We start from the raw sequence: 18,583 nt of genomic DNA, 5'->3' as shown, positions 1-18,583 counted from the left end.
CTCATCCCCTGGCTGGCCTAATACTGGCAGTGATAATTTCATCCAGCACCAGGGCTCGAACCAGCTTACGTCCGGGTAGAGGGCCACAGCATAAGTGTGTGTTAGCGACCTCGTCTATGGAGGCGGGTAATATTTGCATACGGAAGTGGAAAAGGAATGCCGCCTGACCTAATATGACGTGTTGCGCCGTCTACCAGCCGTGAATCGGACGAGTGGTGAAAATAACGATGTGACTCCTAAGTCTACGGCCTTTCTGCCTTTCACAGATAGTATTTCCAGCTGCATTGGTCGAATAGTCAGAAAATACTGTAAGTAATGTGTTTTTCTACCACCACCTCAAATTAAGTCCGTTTTAGAGCCTGTAAAGGATGGTCTTATTCTACGTATTGGGAAGGGTCTATCGTATCCCTTGCAGCTGTGTCGTTTTATGCCGTACATTGACCAGACCATTAGAAACGTGGAGGATCGAGGAGTAGAGCATAAGCTTTACACGAGCTCACAATCGTTGGGCATATAGGCGTTTTCAAAACATTGTACTGTACAGAAAAGTAATTCTACTGACTTTTACCAGCAGCTTGCATTGCTTTATTAAGAAAGCTGTTTCAAATAAGTTTATGAATACAGACATAAGTATTATTTTAAATTCTGTTTTTGAATAAAGATTGTCTTGGTTGTAAAACTGTTTTTACTAAAACTGGTTACGTGTTTCTCCCTTGTGAGGCATCATCAGAGTGTGTAAATGTATTGCAGAAGAAGCTTCATTCGTCGGTCACCACAATAGGACACAAAATAATAATGACAGTGATCTGGATGGCTACTCCGTTCGTCAGTAGTATTATCGGAACTGAAAAGAGTAAAGACTTTTGAGGAGCGGATCCTTATCCAGACCATTTTTATTCTTATTTATGCCCTGTTGTGGTAATTGATGAATGAAACTATTTCCGCTGCATTTTTACAAAACCTGATGATGACACACAACGGAGAAACTGGTAACTGGTTTTAATGAAAATCTTTTTGTAACCGATACTGTCTTTATTCAGGAAGTATCGAAATCAGCTGCTGTCCGGGCAGCCAAAAATGGAATGGAACAAATATTACATAAATTGTTGTTGATTTATATTTAAATACTGATAACGCCTCAGGTTCTTTATCTATCGTTGTGCTGTTGTGCTACTTGTTTATAGCGTTAGTCATCTTCCTAATACGCCGTGTTTTACTGTTTCCTAGTTGGCGCAGTATAGCTCATGAGGTTCTATATTGGCTTACCCAGTGATCTGCAGTTCTAGTTGTGCCTTGAAAATGAGAGTATGTTCACCTGTCGAAACATCGGTGGCTATCGGTGACGTTACCTGCATCCGCGTAAGTTATCTGAACATTCGGTACGCAGGTAAAAGTTCAGATTTCTCACTTGATTTTAAATCGAGGACACAGTAATGAAGAAAAAGAAATGTTCTAGTGATGTGCTTTCCATAGCACATGACGGTGCACGGTTAAAAGCGACTCCTCATTTAACGGGCCACAATCAGTACACATATGGATGCTAGTTACCCCTATTAGCCACCCTGAGCCTCCCCTCTCCGTACAGAAACGGATTTTGTCGCCATTTTACGCTGAGGAAACAGCAGACCGCTTTTAGGAATGGACTATGGTCTTACATCTTCGAGTGGACATCGGCGTGTGACGTAGACACAGGTAGGTCTGGCTGAATTTGCGTGATGTCGAAGCAGTCGCCAAGAATGTTTACCACGGTGTACGGAACAATAGATTAACTATTTTGCCTCCGGGAAAACTCTCAGTTTTACTTCCAAGGGTTCTTGTAGCAATTATACCAGCAAATGTCTCTTTACTACTGTACATTGGCTCCACATACATCCCCTCTCTCTCATATCACCGAATACCGGGCAAGAGTGCTGATGTTGTGCATAGAACATTGTAAACATATTTTGTGTCCATCGGTTTAAGTCTCCCCTAGTTATTGTCGTTTATTCAATTTTGTATGGTAACAGACGAAAGCAGGCCAGCAAAAAAAGGTGAAACGTGGACGAACATGTGATAAGTGCCAAATATTTCGCAGCTTTTCTGTTCAAATGGAAACAGTTTGCGACAGCGGAATTTCCGCGTAATACGGAGTGTAACTAAATTTTCTTAGCTGCAAATGAATTTATCTCGGCGCCAACGTTCACTAATCAAATTACGTTCACTTTGCCGCCACACTCGGGTAGGTTCTCGGCTCTCACTCGCTGCGCTTCCACGGCACTGCTCCTAAACGCGTTTACGGTTGTCCTGCAAGTATGGGTATTTCAACTCATGCAGTGTACATTCTCCACGAGTACCTTCAGCTTGAATTTATATTCAAGCATTATTTTGGAGATTTCAATGAATCAGTAGTTCACTTCATATTCAACTGATGAGAAATAAAGGGCCATTATGTAGCGCACAATGAACCTTCTTCTGAGAGGAGACAAATTACTATTGTCATCTCGCATGGTTCAGTTCTGGGACCACACCTCTTCTAGTACTTTGAACAGGTGTGTTCTCAGAATTGAACACTGTGGTCCCGGAACGGAACCCTATACAGGGTGTTACAAATAGGTACGGCCAAACTTTCAGGAAACATTCCTCACACACAAAGAAAGAAAATATGTTATGTGGGCAAGTGTCCGGAAACGCTTACTTTCCATGTTAGACCTCATTTTATTACTTCCATTAATCATGGAATGGAAACACACAGCAACAGAACGTACCAGCGTGACTTCAAACACTTTGTTACAGGAAATGTTTAATATGTCCTCCGCTAGCGAGGATACATGCATCCACCCTCCGCCGCATGGAATCCCTGATGCGCTGAGCCCTGGAGAATGGCGTATCACAGCCGCCCACAATACGAGCACGAAGAGTCTCTACATTTGGTTCCGGGGTTGCGTAGACAAGAGCTTTCAAATGCCCCCATAAATGAAAGACAAGAGGGCTGAGGTCAGGAGAGCGTGGAGGCCATGGAATTGGTCCGCCTCTACCAATCCATCGGTCACCGAATCTGTTGTTGAGAAGCGTACGAACATTTCGACTGAAATGTGAAGGGGCTCCATCGTGTATGAACCACATGTTGTGTCGTACTTGTAAAGACACATGTTCTAGCAGCACAGGTAGAGTATCCCGTATGAAATCATGATAACGTGCTCCATTGAGCGTAGGTGGAAGAACATGGGGCCCAATCAAGACATCACCAACAATGCCTGCCCAACCGTTCACAGAAAATCTGTGTTGATGACGTGATTGCACAATTGCGTGCGGATTCTCGTCAGCCCACACATGTTGATTGTAAAAATTTACAATTTGATCACGTTGGAATGAAGTCTTATCCGTAAAGAGAACATTTGCACTGAAATGAGGATTGATACATTGTTGGATGAACCATTCGCAGATTGTACCCGTGGAGGCCAATCAGCTGCTGATAGTGCCTGCACACGTTGTACATGGTACGGAAACAACTGGTTCTCCCGTAGCACTCTCCATACAGTGACGTGGTCAACGTTACCTTGTACAGCAGCAACTTCTCTGACGCTGACATTAGGGTTATCGTCCGTCAACAGCACGAAGAATTGCCCCGTCCATTGCAGGTGTCCTCGTCGTTCTAGGTCTTCCCCAGTCGCGAGTCTTAGGCTGGAATGTTCCGTGCTCCCTAAGACGCCGATCAATTGCTTCGAACGTCTTCCTGTCGGGACACCTTCGTTCTGGAAATCTGTCTCGATACAAACGTACCGCGCCACGGCTTTTGCCCTGTGCTAATCCATACATGAAATGGATATCTGCCAACCTCGCATTTGTTAACATTGCACTGACTGCAAAACCACGTTCGTGATGAACACTAACCTGTTGATGTTACGTACTGATGTGCTTCATGGTAGTACTGTAGAGCAATGAGTCGCATGTCAACACAAGCACCGAAGTTAACATTACCTTCCTTCAATTGGGCCAACTGGCGGTGAATCAAGGAAGTACAGTACATACTGACGAAACTAAAATGAGCTCTAGCATGGAAATTAAGCGTTTCCGCACACATGTCCACTTAACATCTTTTGTTTATTTGTGTGTGAGGAATGTTTCCTGAAAGTTTGGCCATACCTTTTTGTAACACCCTGTATACGAGTGTCATTCAATAGTAAGAGAGACAAACTGGTCTGGAGAAAAAAGCGTTTATTTTTACAAACCAATACTTTTTCTACCTTTAACATAATACCCTTGAATATTTATGCACATTTTCATTTTTAATACTCCTAGATGCCTTGCTGCCATCAATTACAATGTTCACTCAGTGAAATACATTCCGTTTGTACGCAACTCCAGAAAAACTTTACATCTCTCCTTCCTTCCTTCCCTCCAGACAACATGCAACCAACTGGCACCCAGTCAATATCCTTCCAAAGTACATCAGGAAATATATAGAGACATAATAAGACCGAAAGTTAGAATATTAAATCGAAAATAATTTGCAGAAAATGAAATTCACTCATCAGCACAATAGAACAATTATGATAATATTAATTTACCAAACAAAAATTTATATTTTTGTAATACACTAATTTTATGAAATTTGATTTTTTTTATCTCACGGGTAAATTGTGTTAGCACGACCGAAATTTAAAACATTTTAAACAAGATCGAAAAAAAGGATAAGATCGTAAATTTGAGAATATACATGATCCAGACGGCTTATTGCACGTTACATCATGTAAAGAAAACGATAACTAAAACCAAAGACAATGTAAAAATACAAAGAGTAGTTTTTGGTGTTTTGAAGGCCCCAATGTTCACTCAGGCAGACGGAACGGAACAAACATGTGCCATGTAGAGGAGAGTGTTGTACCCTGGAATATTTTTTATACTTTCGTCTTTAGGCAGCCCTTTAATAGAAGTTTAATATGTTTTCTTACTTCATTTTTATATGATAGAAAGTTTTTGTGTGCATCAGCATTTCCCTGAAATTACAAAAATTAACGCTAAAAGTAAGGTTTTCGAAACATAAGAAAAATTGTCCAAGGTACAACAACTAGGGAGAAATTGTATTGAAATTTAAAAGAGTTGCAAGACAGAAAATCGTGTCGTTATAGTACTTAATGGTCTGTTACTTTACTACTGTATTACTCACGAACAAACAGCAAGTGAAACCGAATTATGCAGAAGTATTGTCAAAAATCAGTTGCAAGTTCATTTTCAAAGCAGCTGAAATTGTTGTTACCTTAGAGATTCTGAATCAATAGCACTATCTTCGAAAGCAGTTTAATATATTGGCCCGCATCTCGTGGTCGTGCGGTAGCGTTCTCGCTTCCCACGCCCGGGTTCCCGGGTTCGATTCTCGGCGGGGTCAGGGATTTTCTCTGCCTCGTGATGGCTGGGTGTTGTGTGCTGTCCTTAGGTTAGTTAGGTTTTAGTAGTTCTAAGTTCTAGGGGACTTATGACCACAGCAGTTGAGTCCCATAGTGCTCAGAGCCATTTCAACCATTTTAATACATTGTACTTCATTTAAATGTGCAGAACTCAAAATATTTACAAATACTGCACAAAACATACTCTCATAGCCCACAACAACAGAAACAATAGAAAATTTGGGGCCCTGCTGACGTTGCTGCTAAATGGGTCCCTCGATATAAACTCGTCTCATCCAGTTAAAAAAAAAAAAATGTTTATATCGACGCGTCTCAATGCAGTCTACCCATAGAAAGTTTGCCATACGAAATACAAAGTCATAAGCACTAGCATAATCTACAAAAGTCGCTAAGAGTAAATTTTCACAGTAATAATACAAAACTAATTGCATTCGTACAAAGTATTGGGTCGCAGTTTATTTCAAGCGACCATTTATCGTTGACATAAGCAGTGCTCTCAATTTCACCACGTGGTCGCCAGATTACCACGCGGCTTATGTCTCAGCTTAAGACAGTAGAAAATCAGGGAAAATATTTATGACGTTCTGTAGTGCGCATTCCTTCACGTGATTCCAAAATCGGTCGCTGAATTGAAACAACGCCCAGGAAACATGTGTCCCTAGGTACACTATCATTTAAGTACGACACTTTCCTCTACTAATTAAGAGCAAACTGTAGGCTGGAAGATGCAAACTACTGACCACTGACAAAAATGCATTTCATAAATCGATAGAAAAAGTGAACTGGAAAATATAGTTAACAAAAAAGCTCCTAAGAGACTGTCCTGAAGGACGAACATGCAATTCGCGGAGAGGTGAGCACCTTATGTTCCTTCACATGAATTTGCTCCCTGTATTACGCCACGGTAGTTATAGTGGGCAGACAGGAAATGAATGAACGGAAGAGGTCAAAGTTGAGGCCATGTTAAGCTGTGATACAACGTCATCTGTTCCATGTGCGTCATAACAACTCTGAAAGCTGCATATGAATGTTCCGCGACCATTGATCTTTATTAAGAGCGTAACGTCTGCCAGAGTATAAAATTACAACCAGTTCTTCCGGCATTCTGCGCTTACCTCTAACAACAGAAAACTTTTGAGCGAGCTAGGGTACATTCGTTGCTCTGAAAACATGTATCCAAATAACACCTGAAATACTACATATTTAAATAAATGTGACAATGTCATGCAGAAGATAGGACCATATTTACATATTTATGTTCGTTGTCGCATAAATTTGGATTGTAAAATGTCTGTCAGTGAAAATATTTTTTTAGGTGTTTCTTTATGACGTTGATCTGATTATTAATCTACGTATGAATTCTAATTGTAACTCTGTTAGCGACAGCAAAGGACCTGGAAGAGCAGCTGAACGGAATGTACAGTGTCTGGAAAGGACGATATACGATGAACAACAACAAAAGGAAAACGAGGATAATGGAATGTAGTCGAATTAAATCGGGTGATGCTGCGGGAATTAGATTAGGAAATAAGACGTTTAAAGTAGTAAATGTGTTTTGCTATGTGGAGAGTAGAGAGGATATAAAATGTAGACTGGCAATGGCTAGGAAAGCGTTTCTGAAGAAGAGAAATTTGTTAAGATCGAGTATAGATTTAAGTGTCAGGAAGTCGTTTCTGAAAGTATTTGTATGGAGTGTAGCCATATATGGAAGTGAAACGTGGACGATAAATAGTTTAGACAAGAAGAGAATAGAACGTTTCTAAATGTGGTGCTACAGAAGAATGCTGAAGATTAGATGGGTGGATCACATAACTAATGGGGAGGTATTGAACAGAATTTGAGAGAAGAGAAATTTGTGGCCAAACTTGAGTAGAAGAAGGGATGGGTTGGTAGGGCATATTCTAAGGCATTGGAAGGCAGCGTGGAGGGTAAAAATCGTAGAGGGAGACCAAGAGATGAATACATAAACAGATTCAGAAAGATGTAGGTTGCAGTAGGTAGTGGGAGATAAAGAACATTGCACAGGGTAGAGTAGCATGGAGAGCTGCATCAAACCAGTCTCTGGACTGAAGACCACAACAACAGCATGAATTCTGTGGACTGCTTGGCAATTTGTTAGCTTTGCTTCATTAGTTACAGTGGGGATCACGTCTAAACTTAAGTTATTTCTTCTTTTTCCATCTTCGTTATCTGTGCTTCTATATTCTTTTGTGTTCTCCTAAAGTTTGTTATTTTCTTGCTTCCGTCCTCAGAAGTGCTGATTCTTTATTTATTCTGTATTGCTGTCCTTCTAGATTTAGTTTTCCACTTTAATTTCATTTAGTTATTTCTTATTAGTGATTAGTTTCTCATTTGTAGTCATTCTTAAAGTGCTTTGGTTCATGTTGCCAAAACAACTGCCGTCTTTAAGTGGTGAATCTGATCTGTCACATTCACTAAAAAAATCATCAAAAAGTATTAACGCTCGCTCACTTTGGCATTATTTCCGATATTTTCTTTTGTAATTGTTAGCTTCAGTGTAGACAAAATAGACAAAATTATTGTGACACATTGAGAAGGAAATCTATAAAATGAAATTCATTCACTCACTCCCGCCTCACTCGAGTTGATCCACAATCACTCTACCTTACATGCCTGAAGACAACGGAGGAAAGGTGAAAGGTGCTACACATGGGTTTAAAACATAAATAGAAGAAAGGCACAGAGAATTGTGACTGGCTGAACAAACAAGTCGGACAAATCGAAAAATCTTAAAACTCCCTCCACATTAAGACACAAATGAATTACCGACATTGGCTGCGGGTGGGCGTTGACTGAAATTAATGGTGGAACTTGAAAATTTTTACCGGACCGGGATTCGAACCCGGATCTCCTGCTTATGAGGCAGACGTTTTGATCACCCAGCATCTGGACATAATGGTCATTGCACCTGCACGGTCTACCCTACCACACTTCCCGTCATATCCAAATTCTCAACTTCTCTGGCGATTATATGTATCACCATATTCATTAGCACGGCACTTAAAATGGAGGGCAGATCTGTCAGTAAATCTACTGCTGGTCTCTGATCTGAAAATAAAACACAGTATAATAAAACGTGGCGCACGGTTATCTGTACGCCACAAGCAACACACACTGTAGGGAGAAGTAAGAAGCCATGCGTCAAGGCTGTGGCCTACGTGTAGAAGAGTAAAGAGGACCTCATCCTGCCTGCGTGGCTGAAGGAGGTACGCCACGACAGCGTTTTGGACTTTGCTCAAACGCGAGACGATAGCATGCAAAGGGAGGGGGCACTGAAGGTATCCGAGGATCGCGACACGCCTCGTTGGCTGATACATCGAGCCTTTCGTTCCCTACAGTACCCATGTGCCCTGGCACGCAGCAGGATGACGCTTTGCCAGTGTCTGTGGAGGGAGAAGGGCATCCTGGATATACTGGACTGTTTTATCGGCTGGATACAAGCGTTGCAGACACTACAGGGCATCCCGGAAGTCGGAACAAATTAGTAATTTAGCAGGCATGACACATCTCATCCCCTCCCCCAACATCGTTAATAATTCGGCATCGAATATATGAGGATACCTTGCGTGTGAGAGTAGGCCGGAAGTCCTTAATATTGCTAGGTGAAATAATTATGCGAACTTCCTCGATTGTTCTCACTTTCCATGTGTTGTACATCTTATTTTTGCGAAGAATTATGTCTTATGCCCATTGATTTTTATAGCTTTTCATGTACAACATGTTTACAAAACGTATTCGTTATTTATATGAAGGAGGAACATAATAAGACCAGAGATGAAGACGTTCTTATTCACACAAATATACTCCCTGTTTTACGTTACCGAAGTTTCAGAGAGCAAGCAAGCAATGAATGACCAGAAGAGATCATAATTTCGGCCACGTTAAACCAGAAAGAACATCCTTCGGTCCCATATCCACAAACAATAACGTACATGGTGATGACGTCCTATGATAGCCCTGTATCTGTTTATACTACATGAGATATTCCATATGCGTGAAATCGAGTTTTACACAGCTTTCCATTTCCAAGAATCAGAAATTGGAGTAAACATACACTTGAAGACTCTCGGAATTGTTCACATGCTAAGAACACTCGCCGCTTAACGTGTGCCCGCTGTTGACGAGGATGGAATACACCAATTCCTTCAGTTACCTCCGAAACCAAAAATACAAATGATTAATGTTTTGTTAACGAAGAAGTCATGCTACTAGGTCTCCACAACCACTTATTAAACGTCTGAGTTATAGAATGTCGTACAAGGCAAATTAGTGTTGCCCTCTCTTGCGTGATACCCTTAGATTAATTCTCTGCAATAATAAAGATCATCTGTCGTGTATAAATTGGTGTACGGTATCTGTTAATGTTTCTGATGAAGGGTGCCGTCCAAAAGTCACTGTCAGCTCCAGCCTGCACGTTGGTACTAAAGTAAACCTGATACCTTGCTCCCATGAACATTCGACATTTCTATTTTCCTACACGAGGTTGTTGTGGTCATTTATTATTTCATTCTGTATGGACACCGACTCATTAATAAATAATATCTCAAGATACAGAGTGTACATCTTTGTCGTGGAAACCATAGGCATAACCGCGATAGTGCTCTTATGGCCACATAGTTTACACCCGCTTCAGCAGCTGCAGTACTTCCGTGACCGTCTAGTTGCTAGGACATTGCATTTTCTCTGTTGTTTCCACACATTTTTACAGGATCACCTTTTACCCTTCGCATCACCAACCCCATATCAGCTTTGCTTGCTGTGGGTGGTCTAATATCTGATAGTCACTGAAATGATCAGCTGGACCCGTGTACAAGATGACACACAGCGTTTCATCCCCTATCGTCGTCGGTTAAAAAATGGGGAAATACTACGTCAGCTGTTTCTCGCGTATAAAAAGAATCCAATTCAAAATGGAGGTCATTCACACTGCAAACAATCAATAATCTTGGCTCTGAAACCAACACTATCTAATTACAGTGGATAATGAGTACCACAAAGTTGTGACTGCTACGACGGATACGTTAATGCAGTACTTGTGTTATTCAGAAATGCAGTGCATTGTTCCTTGGGGCATGTATGCATGAACACTGAATTGCATTTCAGTTAAACTGTCTCCCTTTTTTTTCTTTTTTTCTTTTTGAGTGGCAAATTTGGGTTCGAGTCTCCGGTCCGGCACAAATTTTCACTGTCGTCTTTTTATTATACAGCTGATAGTTGTCCACATTGCCAACTGAGAATACATTTCATGTGTAACGACTGACATTAGAGCCATAGTCAGTGTGATACGTCTAGAAGTAAACACAACAGGTGAAAAATGAACTATTAACTTTGCCGGAAAGCTTGTATCACTGATTACAGTACAGCTAGGCGTCCAGCATTTAGTTCTGAAAATTCTCGATACATGCAAGGTTTACCACTTTAGAAGAACTAGTTTCTCTCGATAACATCTCATGCAACATAGTGGGACACCATGACGAAAGAGCAAGTCCTACATCATCTGCAATCAGGCACTGAATTAAATCCAATGCAACAAGTGAAAATCTGTGTCGGACCGGGACTCGAACCATGTTTTCCCGGTTATCGCAAGGAGCCACCTTAACCACTTCGGCTGTCTGGATATGCTTCCCATCCAAACCAAATTTCCATATGTCGCACACTACATATGTACTATGTTATGTTATATTAACCGGGGACCTAGAAACGACGGAGAGGCTCCGTCCCACCGCAGCCGCAGTGGTCCGCAACCCCACGACGACTACCGCAGTCACCGAGCGAGGTGGCGCAGTGGTTAGACACTGGACTCGCATTCGGGTGGACGACGGTACAATCCCGCGTCCGGCCATCCTGATTTAGGTTTTCCGTGATTTCCCTAAAGCACTCCGGGCAAATGCCAGGATGGTTCCTCTGAAAGGGCACGGCCGACTTCCTTCCCCATCCTTCCCTAATCCGATGAGACCGATGACCACGCTGTCTGGTCTCCTTCCCCAAAACAACCCCCCCCCCCCAACTACCGCAGTCAACTTCAACCCTCCGCGCCCCACACCGAACCCAGGGTTATTGTGCGGTTCGGCTCCCGGTGGACCCCCCAGGGAACGTCTCACACCAGACAAGTGTAACCCCTATGTTTGCGTGATAGAGTAATAGTAGTGTATGTGAACGTGGAGAATTTATTTGCGCAGCAATCGCCGACATAGTGTAGCTGAGGCGGAATAAGGGGAACCAGCCCGCATTTGCCGAGGCAGATGGAAAACCGAATAAAAACCATCCACAGACTGGCTGGCTCATCAGACCTCGACACAAATCTGCCCGGCGCATTCGTGCCGGGGACGGCGCTCCTTCCCGCCCGGAAAGCCGTGCGTCAGACCGCACGGCCAACCGGGCGGGCTATGTACTATGTAGTGCATCTATCCATTATCCTCATTGCTCGCAGTCTCACCTGGTTCCTACAAAAGGTCGAAAAAAAAGAGTGCATCCGCACCGAAGTTGTCATTATTTGCCGTCTTTCGGACATGTCCCAAGAAACAGACACCACTCATATAAATATATGCGCCTTGATGGAAAATAACAGTACCTTTAGTTCGGTTGCACTCTTCGTTCGTCATCGTGAGGGAATCAGGTAAGGCTGTGAGCAATGAGGATAATGGACAGGGGATATTACTTATATAGTGTGCAACATCTGGGAATCTAGGCTGGATGGTTCAAATGGCTCTGAGCACTATGGGACTTAACTACTGTGGTCATCAGTCCCCTAGAACTTAGAACTACTTAAACCTAACTAACCTAAGGACATCACACACATCCGTGCCCGAGGCAGGATTCGAACCTGCGACCGTAGCAGTCGCGCGGTTCCGGACTGCGCACCTAGAACCGCTATACCACCGCGGCTAGGCTGGATCGACAGCGAGCTCAAATAGCCAAAGTTGTTAAAGGGATCGCTCGCGATAAGCGGGGAGTGTGGGTTCGAGCCCCGATTCGGAACAAATTCTCGGTTGTCAGCAATGGATTTGTTTCAACGTTAGCTTACAACTTATGTGTAATTTCTCTTTCTTCATGTACGGCTGCAAAATCATGAATGGTATATGTACTTTCGGACATATAAATAAATAAATATAAAAAAGGAGGTTACCATATTAGATGCCCTGCATATCGACATTGTATTCCAAGCACATGAGGTTGGTATCTTTATTGTGCATTTATAGACAATATTTTTCTTTTACTGCTGTCTTAATATAGCATTACGCTGTTTGACTGCATCGATTCTTTTTTTTTTTTTTTTACCGTATATTTCATGGTTTCGCTAATGCTCCTTTTCTCCAAGAAATCTGAACCTTGTTGCTTCACTTACTGTTCCACGTATAACTATTTCCATATGACTTCATGGTTCTTATTTTACTTCTACCGAATACAGACTATTCAGCCAAAATTCTTAGACCTGTTATCCTCACCAAAGATTTCCTTGAATAGCTGCTATTATTACATTATGAAACTACAGATAGATTGTTTACCTGCTTTGTTTCAGCAGTCGTTCTGCGATTACTGGTTTAACTTCAAAATTCATCCTTCAATAAAATCTGTATTTTGGCTTAAATTTTCTTACCGTAAAAAATATTTTCACTTCGGGTGTTTAAACTGCGTGGCAGCTAATAGCTGTATAGATGTTCATTGGCGTGTTAATTGGTCAGTGTTGTGCAGTATAAGTGTTGCCTTTGTACTACACAGTCTGCTGTTTCTGAAATTACCACGAAGGAAGCATATGACCGGTATGAAATGTACCGGATTCAAAGCGAATTCTGACGTAATCGGTTAGAACAGCAGGCGCATACTTGTCCTTTGAACAGCCGTGTCGGCTGACAGCCGTACATGTTGTAACCTGCAGAGAACGTTGTGTATCATTATCTATTAGCAGCAAACGTTGCATAAGAGATTATTATCCCTCGTCGACGCGAAATGGCATCGTATGACAAAGCTTCAGGGATTAAAAGGGGTCCGGCGGTAGTGCTTCGTGAATGCGGTTAGTCATATCGCGAAACTGCAGCCCGCATTATCTGTCACAACACATTGTAGGCCGGGAAGGGTCGAGCCATATACACAACAGAGGACTACGAAATTTGATTTCACCACCAAGAGGCTTTCATTCCTGTGGCAGTAAGAATAGAGCAGCCGACATCTGTAGGTGAGACTGCTAAGGCATGCTTGTAAGGTTGCTCTCGAGCCGTATATAGACGGTTATAATCCTGGTGATGGAAATATGTTCACCATCAGTAAATGCATGGCAAGAACAGGAGATTTGATGACGCACAATCCATTGTCACAAGACTTTCCGTCAGTGTCCCAGGTCAGATTCACATCTTCCCAATGAGTATGATGGAGTGAGAGCATCTGAGAACCCTGGTTCTGATCCACCTGTCCGTCAAAATGAGACGGTGAGCTATCCTATTCCAAAGGAATAGGCAATGGTCTGGTACCTAGTTTCCGTTGTCTCACTTCTCTCTCACAGACATAAAAAATGAACACATAGCAATAAACTCTACGGTCACTCATCATAATCATCTACATTTTGGAAGCAACACTCAAACTTTGCGAAGTACAGCTTTGTGCACGAAGAAAGGAAGCATTTGCAACTGGACGGTAGAACCACCTCTCGTCATACAGTCATCTAGTCAACAGTGGAATAGGAATATCTGCTTTAAGGAAACCTTCTTGAGTACTTAAATATTTTATCTATTACACAAGCGTCAACAATGAACAAACTAAAAATGGCGTAGGACTTTAGAGCAGATTATTGAGTTTTGGATTACATGAATGGCGTTGTCGTCCCGTGGGCAGCTACATATGCTAAACCAGTAACTCATCAGGTTTCATAAGGCTTCCATACCCATGGCGTGTCTATCGGAATCAAATGGACACTGTCATTCTTGAACTGGTGCCAAAGTGACAGCCTGAGGGCAGCATGGCTGATTACAACTGCTTCAAAACGATATGTATTACTCTCGTCTGAAATATCACGATTGTCGCAGAGTCGTATGGGCCTTATGGCTCACTTGCGGTATCTCGATGCGGGTACATGGTGCCATCTTCCGTAGCAAGCTCGGCTTGGGTCGCAGCTCCGTCTACTTGCGGTCACGCTCAGTTGGGAAGAGTGGTTTCGGGTCGCAAGGTGTGAGGAATGGACACCAGTGAGCAGCGGACGTTTCATTCTCCCGCATTCTCCACAGGTTGGTGGCGGGGGCAACTAGAGCCGGAGTCACCCCGTTTACATGGGGATTCCAAAACTGGATTTCGTAAACCGATTTCCCGATCCGTTTCTGGATAGTCATATAAACACTTCAAAATCGATTCTGGACATCCGGTTCTAGTTGACGGTTTTCCAATTCCGCAATTGATTTTCGTTCCCACGTAAATGCAACCTGCTTTTAACGTACTTGGGTTGTCAACTTACGTCTTGTTTTCAGAATATCCCGTTAATATGTGCATGTTGTTCAGTGAAGGAGAAGCGAAAATATTAGACTGTAATGTTTAAGTGACGAGAAATAACGACTGTGTTGACTAAACTATAAACTGGATAATCTGTTTCCCAGATGCCATACTTAAGTGCGCTAGTAGATCCGCTTCAGAACTTAACATGTAAACAGGACAGTGAAAAACGGCTTCCGAAATTCGGTTTTAGTCTTTCGGTATATGTCACATGTAAACATAGTGAGTGGGGACTCTTGAGCGGCCGAGTCGCTTCGGCTGTGCCGTGGCCGTTTTGAAGTGATCTGGTTGGTTGTTTCCTGGTGAGCGGCTGGTGTGTTCCAGTGGTATGGCACTTTCTTAACCCTGTATTTGCTGATGACTGCTACTTTCAAGTAAGAGTGGGTGCGAGCGTTCTTATTGGTTGTGTCACCCCCGTCTGATGAACTGTCTCATCTTGCAAGTATGTTTCTACAGTGATTATCTCTAACATTGGCACAGGCGGCCGTTTGCCGGTTCGCTTCCCTAATGTAATGTGAGCCTACCGCGTTAAGCACTGGCTTGGACTAGCTAAGATCATCATATGAATTTGTTGTTTCCCCAGCCACTTCTGGTTGGTCTGTTCTGTTATTATGCCTTTCACTTATGCAGAAGTGTATTGTAAGCTTACGCCAGGCAACTTGAGTGAGGCTCTCAAATTTTGTTATTGTCCTTTATTGAATCTGGTTTTACTGTTGGTTAACATTGAGGATTTAATTGTCTGGTGTGGATTTAAGAGCAGTTATTTCGGTTTGGTGTTGTAAGAATCTACCGTGCAAGTTTAATTTTATCTGGCTATTGCCTCATTAATCTGTGTTACGATGTTGTCTTGAAGTCTAAATTCGGCATCGTTCTTGTCATAAGTTACTAATTTTACCTGGGGTGGCCCAGACACATGCGTTAGCCTGCTGATGGCTCTATATGAAGGATGAATCACCTGAAATCTGTATCGTAGATACTGCTGAAATGGAAAGTGTTATTGACGTGTGGTTTTCACATAATGGGCAGATAGCCCGGGGTCATTATTGTCAACCAATAAACAGATTTTAATTATACTTAAAAAGTTTATTTTTTGTGCAACTATACACTTTTTAAAATAGAACAATGTCTATTTACATTAACAAACTAAACGGAGGATAAACCAGAATGTCAGTGGTGTTTGTTGGAGATTCTAGTGCGAGGCGTTTACGATATGTCGTATTGTCAAAAGTTTCCACACCGACATTTGTTTGGGCCATTCATCTTTCGTGTTTGCTAGGCACGATGTTGTGTTTGGCTCAAGTGGCTCTGAGTACTATGGGACTCAACTGCTGAGGTCATTAGTCCCCTAGAACTTAGAACTAGTTAAACCTAACTAACCTAAGAACATCACAAACATCCATGCCCGAGGCAGGATTCGTACCTGCGACCGTAGTGGTCTCGCGGTTCCAGACTGCAGCGCCTTTAACCGCACGGCCACTTCGGCCGGCTGTTGTGTTTGCTTACTATGTGTTTGCGTGTTTCTTGAGTGCGACAATCCAGTAGGGAATGCCTGTACGATAGGACTTACCAGCGCAGAAATAACCGACGTCTTGAAGGTGTATGGAGAGGATAGGAAGAACGCATTTTGTTCTTGCACGGTGTATGCGGCAAGATATCGCAATAGACGTCAACTGTATGGTCAATTATTCTGAACCTCTTCAAAGAGTTACGTGAAAGTGGTAGTGTAACACCTGAAAAACGTAATAGAAGGAAACTAGTGGCGACAGAAGAGAGGCAAATCAATGTTGTTGCTGCCATTGCAGTTGATCCGCACCTTAGCTTCCGCGCAATCACACGAGAAAGTGGCACGAGTCAGGTAAGTTTCCTACGCATTCTCTATGTCTACGCAGTCTCCATCGACTTTGGTTCTATCCCTATAAGTCCCTCTCCATCAAGAGCTGCATAAAAACGATTATGAGAATCGGTTAACTTCTGTACTTAGGGATTAAGAGGATAATTCAGATGTATCATGTATCTTGTGTAGTGATGAAGCCACATTTACCAATCATGGCCAGATAAACCTTCGCAACGTGCACTACTGTTCCGCTGACAGTCACCGTTCGCTTCGTCAGGGGGAACGTCGGCGTCCTTGAAGCATATAAACGTGTGGAGTTTCTCATAGATGCAACACTGAACACGCACAAGTATCGCAGCCTCCTAACAGACCATCTTCCACAGATGCTAGAAGACGTTCCTCTGCAGACTAGGAGTAACCTGTGATGCCTACATTATGGCGGTCCAGCCCGTAGTGCACGACTTACTACAGCATGTCATCACGAATTGTTTCCAAATCATTGGATTGGTCCCAGAGGATCTGCACCTAGGCCTGCCCGTTTCCCGGGTTTGACGCCTGTAGACTTTTTATGTGGATAAAGCAGGAAGATGCTGTCTACAAGACCACAGCAGCTATAACCGACGATATGCAACGACGTATTACTGCAACCTTCTCTGACATCTCCTGTGAAATTCAGCACTCGTTTCACACCAGCTGTCCCTCCTACGCATTCTACTATCCACCATAGTGGCGTCCTTTTGCTCAATGGAGCCTTTTACACTAGCCCAGATAAGAGTCTGCATGCAGAAGCTGCTAAACTACTGCTGTCCTGCCGCCGTGGCTTTCTCCTCAGCAGATATGCATGCCGTTTGTCTGCCATGCGTTGCCGTACATCCTATGCCTCCTTCTTCGATGACTCCTTTGATCGCTTCTAAGAACACTACTCCAGCGTCGCTCTATCGCCGACAGTTTCACGACCTTCGCCCGGAACTTCGCGATAGTATCTTTGTGCACACTGATGGCTCTTGGGCTGACGATAGTGCCTTTGTGCTTTGTGTAGACTGGTGGCTATCGGACTGACCGTGGTGTCGGGTGTGCCTTCGTCATCGATACCGGCGTTTTACAGTCTCGGCTTCCGGAACACTACTCAGTATTTACAGCAGAGCTAGCCACCATGTATCAAGCCAAGCAGCATAGTGCATGCAAATTGGCGTGGCCGCTGGATGATGCGCAGTCGGCTGGGGAAATGTGTGGAGAATGAGAACGCTGCAGGGGAAATGCCTTCTAAACTGAAGCCTTCACTCACAGTTTTTGTAAATATTAATTGGGCCCCTCCACGCCCACACTTGCATGGACCATTCAGAAAGATGTACTGTTACCTCTGCTTTGGTTAGTACCAAGAAAGAATTCCGCCGAGTATGCAGCGATTTATTTTCACCTGGCTTGTTAACCATTCGTAACTTTCAGAAAACTGCAATGAGTGGTGAATTTTGAGTAAAACCTATACTTTTGTCTGGATTGTCATGTCAAAATTCGTTTCGTTTGGCAAAACACAGCGGAGTTTACACTGTCTGACCTCAATAACGTGTTGTGCAGATACGATTGCGAGAGAATTCTGAGACAGTTGTTTATTAAGTTTATTCAGATGGTTCAAATGGCTCTGAGCACTATGGGACTCAACTGCTGTGGTCATAAGTCCCCTAGAACTTAGAACTACTTAAACCTAACCAACCTAAGGACATCACACACATCCATGCCCGAGGCAGGATTCGAACCTGCGACCGTAGCGGTCGTGCGCTTCCAGACTGTAACGCCTTTAACCGCTCGGCCACTCCGGCCGGCATTAAGTTTATTAAGCCAGGAACTGAGGAGAAGTAAAGTCAGTAGCTTC

The sequence above is a fragment of the Schistocerca americana genome, chromosome 3 (genome assembly GCF_021461395.2).
Source record: "Schistocerca americana isolate TAMUIC-IGC-003095 chromosome 3, iqSchAmer2.1, whole genome shotgun sequence".
Lineage (NCBI taxonomy): Eukaryota > Metazoa > Arthropoda > Insecta > Orthoptera > Acrididae > Schistocerca > Schistocerca americana.
This window is presented reverse-complemented; position numbering follows the sequence as displayed.